Raw genomic sequence first — 6,812 nt, forward strand, 5'->3', positions numbered from 1 at the left:
GCAATGCATGCACTGACCATTGGTGATGTGGCAGAGAGTTCTCCGTTAATGCCAAGAGACAGATGACAAGGGATTGAAAGGAGAAGGAGAAATGGGAAATGGGGTGGGGGGGGAACAGCAAGATGGCTCAGGAGACTAGAGACTGGACATCCTGGATTCAAATGTGACCTCAGGCACTTCCTAGCGGGGTGATCCTGGACAAGTCACCTAACCCCCATTGCCCAGCCCTTACTGCTCTTCTCCTTGGAACCACGACAGCACATTGATTCTAAGATGGAAGATAATGGATTTTTAAAAAAAGGAAGCAGGGAGAGAGATGAGGAAAAGGGTAGCTTTTTCTAAGAGGCTGGTTGTAAAAAGGAGAGGTATAGGATAGTAACTGGAGGGGATGCTGAGATTACTTGTCAATGAATCCCATTACAATTTTTAATATCCATTTTCTGACATTTTGCAATCCATATTCTCTCCCTCCCCCAGACACATATGATGTAAATTGTACATATATTATCATATAATACATATTTCCATGTTCATATGAAATAAGACACATACTGCTTACACTAGAGAAAAATCCATGGGGGGAATAAAGTGAAGAATGGTATGATTCAGTCTGCATTTGTTCTCTGGTCCTTCTTATGGCGGCGGAGAGTCTTTTTCATTGTGAGTCCCTTGGAGCTGGCCTTCATCCTTGCCTTGTGGTCAAGAACTGAATTATTCACTGTTGATCATTATACATGATTGGTGTTACTGCATCCAGCATTTTTTCCTGGTTCTGCTCTCTTTACTTTTCGTCACTTCATGTCCGTCTTCCCAGGCTTCTTTGTGATCCTCCCATTTGTCTCGTCTTATGGCCCGATGGTATTCCGTCACAAGCACACACCACAGCTGGTCCAGCCATTCCCTGACAGATAGACGTCCCTTCTGTTTCCAGTTCTTCACCACAAAAAGAGCTGCTAGAAATATTTTAGGATACTCGGTTTATCTTCCTTTTCCCTGATTCCCTTAGGAAATAAACATAGCAGTGGTGCTGCTGGGTTTAGGGGGAGCCCCAGATTTATAACTGCGTATGGCTCCAGAGTGCTCCCCCAAATGGTCAGATCCACCAACAATGTATTAGCGTCCCCTCTAACATGAAGGGAGAGATTTTTAGAGGCTGCTGAAGATCTAAGTAGGTGTGTGGTTGGTGGGGACTGCATGGGGGGGGGGAGATGGAAGGATTCCCAGGCTCCCTTGCAGGGGTGGGGGGTGACCAACAGGGAGAAGGGAGAGGATGATGGACAGTGTCAGGTCCAGGGGCAGGACGGGAAGAGACGAATGGACGGAGAGTGAGAGTGGGCCAAGGCAGAGGAAAGACTGACCACTCGCCAGCCTCTCCCTCGCAGCTGCAGATCTCACGAGTCTATAAATAAATGTTCTCAAAGGCAGGGCCCCCTCCCTGAGCCACCCCCTGACCCCCTCCGGGGCCGGCCTGGCCTTGGTGCAGGGTGGAGCTGGAGACCAGTCGGCGCCTGCAGGGGCTCGGGCCTGTGAGCCCCCAGCCGGGGAGGGGAAGCTTCCTCCGGGCCCAGCAACCTGGATAATTGGAATCACAGACGGGGTGACTCCCCCCCCCCCCCCCCCGTTGCTCAGCCCGGCCAGCTGGGCGGTGGGTGGGAACCCATCTGGCTTAGGAGGGCGAGGCGGCAGGAGGGAGGCTGGGAATAACAATCCCTCCGTGGGGGCGACCCTCCCAGTTTGAAGGGCTCTTGTGCGCCCTGAGCTCATCCGAAAACTTTCCCCAGAATTCCGGGGCTTGGCTGGGGCCCCAGGAAAGCGGCCGGCCGGTCCCACCCAAGGAAAGAGAAGGTTCAGGGCATCCCAGCATGGCCCAGGCGGCAAGTCAGGCCCCGGAGGGCCTCGGGCTGCTAATGATTATTTGTTAGGGGCAGCGGGGCGGCTCAGTGGATAGCAATGGGAGGTCCTGGGTTCACTTCTGGCCTTCTAGCCGGGTGACCCTGGGCAGGTCCTTGAATGTCTCTGGGCCTCCGTCTCCTCCTCTCTAGGGGGCTCCGGGGTGCCCCCCAGCTCTAGCTCTGGGATCTCAGGTCAGGCAGTGAGCTGAGCTGGAGCCTCCTGTTGCTGTGGATTGAGCAGCCCCTACAGAACACTGTGAAGATAGCTGATCCCTTTTTACAGGAGAGAAAAGGGAGGCTCAAATCCCATCTCTCTCTTCATTCTGACTTCCTTCTCTTGGGGGTGGTGAGTCATTTCAGGCACGGCTAACTCTGTGACCTCTTTGGGGTTTTCTTGGTAGAGATCCTGGAGCGGTTGGCTATTTCCTTCTCCAGCTCATTTTACAGATGGGGAGACTGAGGCAAGGAGGGTGAAGTGACTTGCCCAAGGTCACACAGCTAGTGTCTGGGATGAGATCTGAACTCTGAAGATGAGTCTTACTGACTTCAGGGAGGGCGGCTCTATCCACCACATCACCTGGCCACCCTCTTCACCTGGCAGGACCAGAAGTCTCTTGGGAAGGCCCCAGACATCTATTCTGCCTCCCTTTGACCTCTCTCCACTTGGGGGCCTCCCTCCCCAGGATCACAAATAAATGGCAGCTAATAGTATTACCTTCCAATTGAGCAGGTTGGATGAGAGAACTCGAAGCCTCCTTCCTGTTCCAAACCCTCTAATCTAACGGCTTGCTTGGGGCCAGCCGCCGCCTCCTACCCGCTTCTCCCTATCTGCTATTGGCTGCCCTTCTCCTCCCGAGGGCAGAATGAATGATTTCCTTTTCCACCTCCCCAAGCGCTCCTTCCTCCTGCTCCTCTGTGGTGGGCAACTTCCTGAGCCATCACCAGCTGCTTCCTGAACGTTTGAGATGGGCAGCTCTAACTCAGGTCCAAAGCAGATCCTCCCCTTCTCTGTGCTTTCCTTCATTGTAGCCCGAAACCGCTCGAGCCCCCACCAGTGCTGTTCCTTCCTTCTGCGTTAAGATAGAAACAGAAACGTTCTTGGTGTCCAACACCTCAGGGACATACCTGTCCGCCATAGGGGTGACCAGGGCAGATGTCCAGGTGAGGTCACCTCCCCAGGGAAGAGCCTCAGGCTCTGGGCCAAGAGGCTGGAAACTTAGCTCCATTTCTACCTAGCCCCAAGTTCATGTCCAGATTCAATATGGCAGCTTCCAAGAGGGTCTCCCAAAGATCAGCCACTTCTTGTTCTCCACATTGAACTCTGGAATGATGGGGAACCTTCTGAACCGTATGGACTTCCAAGTCGCAGCTCCATGAGGCTCCTCTCCCTTCACTCGTACCTGAGCCCCCCAACAGCTTTGAGATAGCTGAGGCTGAGCTGCCTTTGGGAAAGTGTCTCCAAGTCGTCCAAGAGCCGCCCTCCAACACGTGGTGCCAGTTACGGAACATTTCCAGGTGATCTATGGTCTGTCCCATTCCTTACGTGTGGCCAAGGTTCTCCCAGAAATGGCTCCCGCATGTCCTCTGCATGGAGGCATCCCGCGCATCTGCCGCCTTCTCTCTCCAGGCTTCTTGTCTTATTCCTCTCCCCCATATTCTGTGTGCCAGCCACATTGACCTCGGGGTTAGACGCAGAGCTGGGGCTTGAAACCCGGACCCTTGGACTGCCAAACCAGCCCTTTCCCCAGGGCGAGGTCTAACCTCTTCTCATAGTTAGTTGTGTCTCCCTTCCTTCCTTTCTTTCCTTCCTTCCTTCCTTCCTTCCTTCCTTCCTTCCTTCCTTCCTTCCTTCCTTCCTTCCTTCCTTCCTTCCTTCCTTCCTTCCTTTCTTCTTTCCTTCCTTCATTTTTCTTTCCTTCCTTCCTCTTTCTTTTTCTTCCTTCCTTCCTTCCTTCCTTCCTTCCTTCCTTCCTTCCTTCCTTCCTTCCTTCCTTCCTTCCTTTCTTCCCTCCCTCCCTTCCTTCCTTTCTTTCTTTCTTTCTTTCTTTCTTTCTTTCTTTCTTTCTTTCTTTCTTTCTTTCTTTCTTTCTTTCTTTCTTTCTTTCTTTCTTTCTTCCTTCTTCTTTCTTTCTTTCTTCCTTCTTTCTTCCTTTCTTCCTTCCTTCCTTCCTTTCCTTCCTTCCTTCCTTCCTTCCTTCCTTCCTTTCCTTCCTTCCTTCCTTCCTTCCTTCCTTTCCTCTCTCCCTCTCTCTCTGTCTCCCTCCCTCTCCATTTCTCTCTGTGTCTCTGTCTCTGTCTCATGCTTTCCACAAGCATGGAGAGTATTTGAGGCTGGGGATGAGGGGTAGATGCAGCCCTCTGGGGCTCACAGCAATCCCCCAAGTCAACAGCTTTAAGAGAGGGCTTATGAGAGCAACCACTGAGGGGCCTTCTCCCAGCCAGGAGCAATCCTAGAGGGCTTCTTGGAGGAATAGGACACTTGCTTTGGGCTTTAAAGATAAGCAAGCTCTCCACTGTGAGCCTTGCCCTGATGGACTCTGCCTTTGCACCCTGTTGAATGAACTCCATCTCGTCCAGGTGGGGCTGCTGCCCTCTGCTGGCTGGGCAGGGAGAGAGGCTGGCAGCATAGCCCTGGGGGGCATCAGCCCCTGAACCCCCTCCCCTGGTATGCCCATCCCTCTCCTGGTCTCTGGCGCCCTCTTGTGGCCGACCTCCAGTCCCCAGAATGAAAGGCTTGAGCAGCCTTGGGGCCCCCAGAAAGCTTCTGCCCCCAGCTCACCCCACACTTCAGAGCCAGCTCAGCACTGGGCACTCTGGATCAACCAACCAAAGAGCCTCTGCTGAGCACCTCCTCTGGGCCAGGCACTAATTGGAGCCTCGAAGCAGTCCGGGGGGGGGGGGGGCTCTCATGACCCATTTTACCAGAGGAGGAAACTGAGGCAGGCAGGGTGAAGGGACTCACCCAGGGGCCACCAGCCCCAGCTCCAGCCCCACCTGAGCAAGTGGCCAGGAGTGGGGGCTGCGGCAGAGGCGCTTTTCCATCCTGGCGGTAAGTGGGCGCAGGAGGGACTGAAGGCAAGGAGAGGCTTAGAGTGGCAGGAATGGCACCCAGGACCCCCAGGGTGATCTCAACAAGAGATCGAGGGGGCTATGGAGAGAGCCGGGAGGCCCTGGACTCCAATCTGGCCTCAGACACTTCTTGGCTGGGTGACCCTGGTCAAGTCACTTACCCCCATAGCCCGGCCCTCAGCGCTCTTCAACCTCGAGACTTCAGGCATCCCCGGCTCCGTTTTACCAATGGGGGAAATTGAGGCTAGGGAGGGAGCTTCAGCTTCGGGTCAGATGTTGAATGGAGGAGGGGAGTCCCTCGGGGACAACTGAGGCAGGATGGAGGGAATGTCAGGGAGGAGAAGGGGCATTGGGGGAGGGGCACCCTGCATGGGGGGGGGGGTCAAAGAGCAGTGAGGGCCAGGCAACGGGCTTCAGGGACTTACCCAGGGTCACACAGCTGGGAAGTGTCGGGGGTGGATTGGGCTGCCCCCCCCCCCCCCATATTGCTTCTAAGACAGCAGGAAAGGGTCCAGGAAAAGGAAGCCCAGAAAGCAAGCTGGCCAGGAGGAAGCCTGAGCCGGGGCTGCCAGGGCTGGACTCCTCCCAGCATCCTCTCCGCAGATAAGGGCGAGCCGAGCTAGTACTTAGTATGGATTCTGAGGTGGAAGGGGAGGGATTAAAATCACCAGAAAGAAGCCGGCCATCTCCCCTCCCCAGGTCTTTGCACTAGCTGTCCCTCATGCCTGGGACACCGTCCCTTCTCAGCTCCAAATGCCCTCTGGACCTTGGGTTGGCACCAGGGACACCCAAGCAGCAGGAAAAGTAGCCCTTTGGCACGGGCTGGGCTCCTTCCTTCGGGCCTTATCAGAGAAGACCCACAAAGTCCATGGACGGCTGTCCAACCCAGGAAGCATTTGGGCAAGGGGCATCAGGCCGAGCCCGAATTAGGCAATCTCCGTGGTATCGGGGAACTTCCAAGCTCCCGGGAGGGGGCAGGGAGCTCCCCTCAGATAAGCAGCCTCGGGGAAATACAAAGGAGGCTCCGGCAGGGGGGCCAGTGCTTAACAATGGAGAGGATATGGACATTCCTCAGGAGCGGCTGCTCCTAGAGCAGAAGAGGAAGAACATTCCGGGCTAGGGAGGTGGGGGGCTGGCGGGAGCCTCTGTATGCAAAGGCAGGGAGGTAGGAAATGGATGGAGTGGCGTATGGGCCCGGAACATCCGCGGCTGTGAGGCGGCTAGATGGGAAATGCGGCTGGAGAATTGGAGCGGCATGAGTGACCCGGTCCCGGGAGAATCTAGCTCCGGGGGCGCTGGGGCTGTTGGGTCTGTGTGCCCGGCGAAATCCTCGGCCCTAGGCTGGGGCTTAATGCCGAAGGGCTGAATCCAGGAACCACTTCCTCCTTTCCGGGCCGCCCTCGATCCTCGCGGCCACCCGCGGCGGGGCACAGGTTCGGAGAATGGCGCTTCCAGCCCTCCTGGCCGCTGACCCTTCCGACCTATCCTGAGGCGTTATCTAGGCTCCACTCTCTCCCCCTCCCCCAGCTGGCCAGCTTGGACCCTGGTCAAGCCCAAATCTCCCTACTGGCAATTTTCCCCCCTGCTCCCGGCTCTGCCCTTGGGGCACCGACGTTAGTCACTTAGCCCCGCCGGACCTCAGTTTCCCCTTTGGACCAGACGCGGTCCCGGCACCCGTAAACCGCGGCTCCTACCGACTCCCATGGGTGTAGCGCCGGGAGGCGGAGGAGGGGCTTCCACGTAAACCTCTCTGGGAGGTCGGACACAGGAGGAAACTGAGGCGCGGAAGGGAAGGGGCCCCGGCATGGAGTCCCAGGCTCCTAACTTCAAAGCCAGCACCTCCCACGGCCC

This window comes from Monodelphis domestica, chromosome 6 (genome assembly GCF_027887165.1).
Source record: "Monodelphis domestica isolate mMonDom1 chromosome 6, mMonDom1.pri, whole genome shotgun sequence".
NCBI lineage: Eukaryota > Metazoa > Chordata > Mammalia > Didelphimorphia > Didelphidae > Monodelphis > Monodelphis domestica.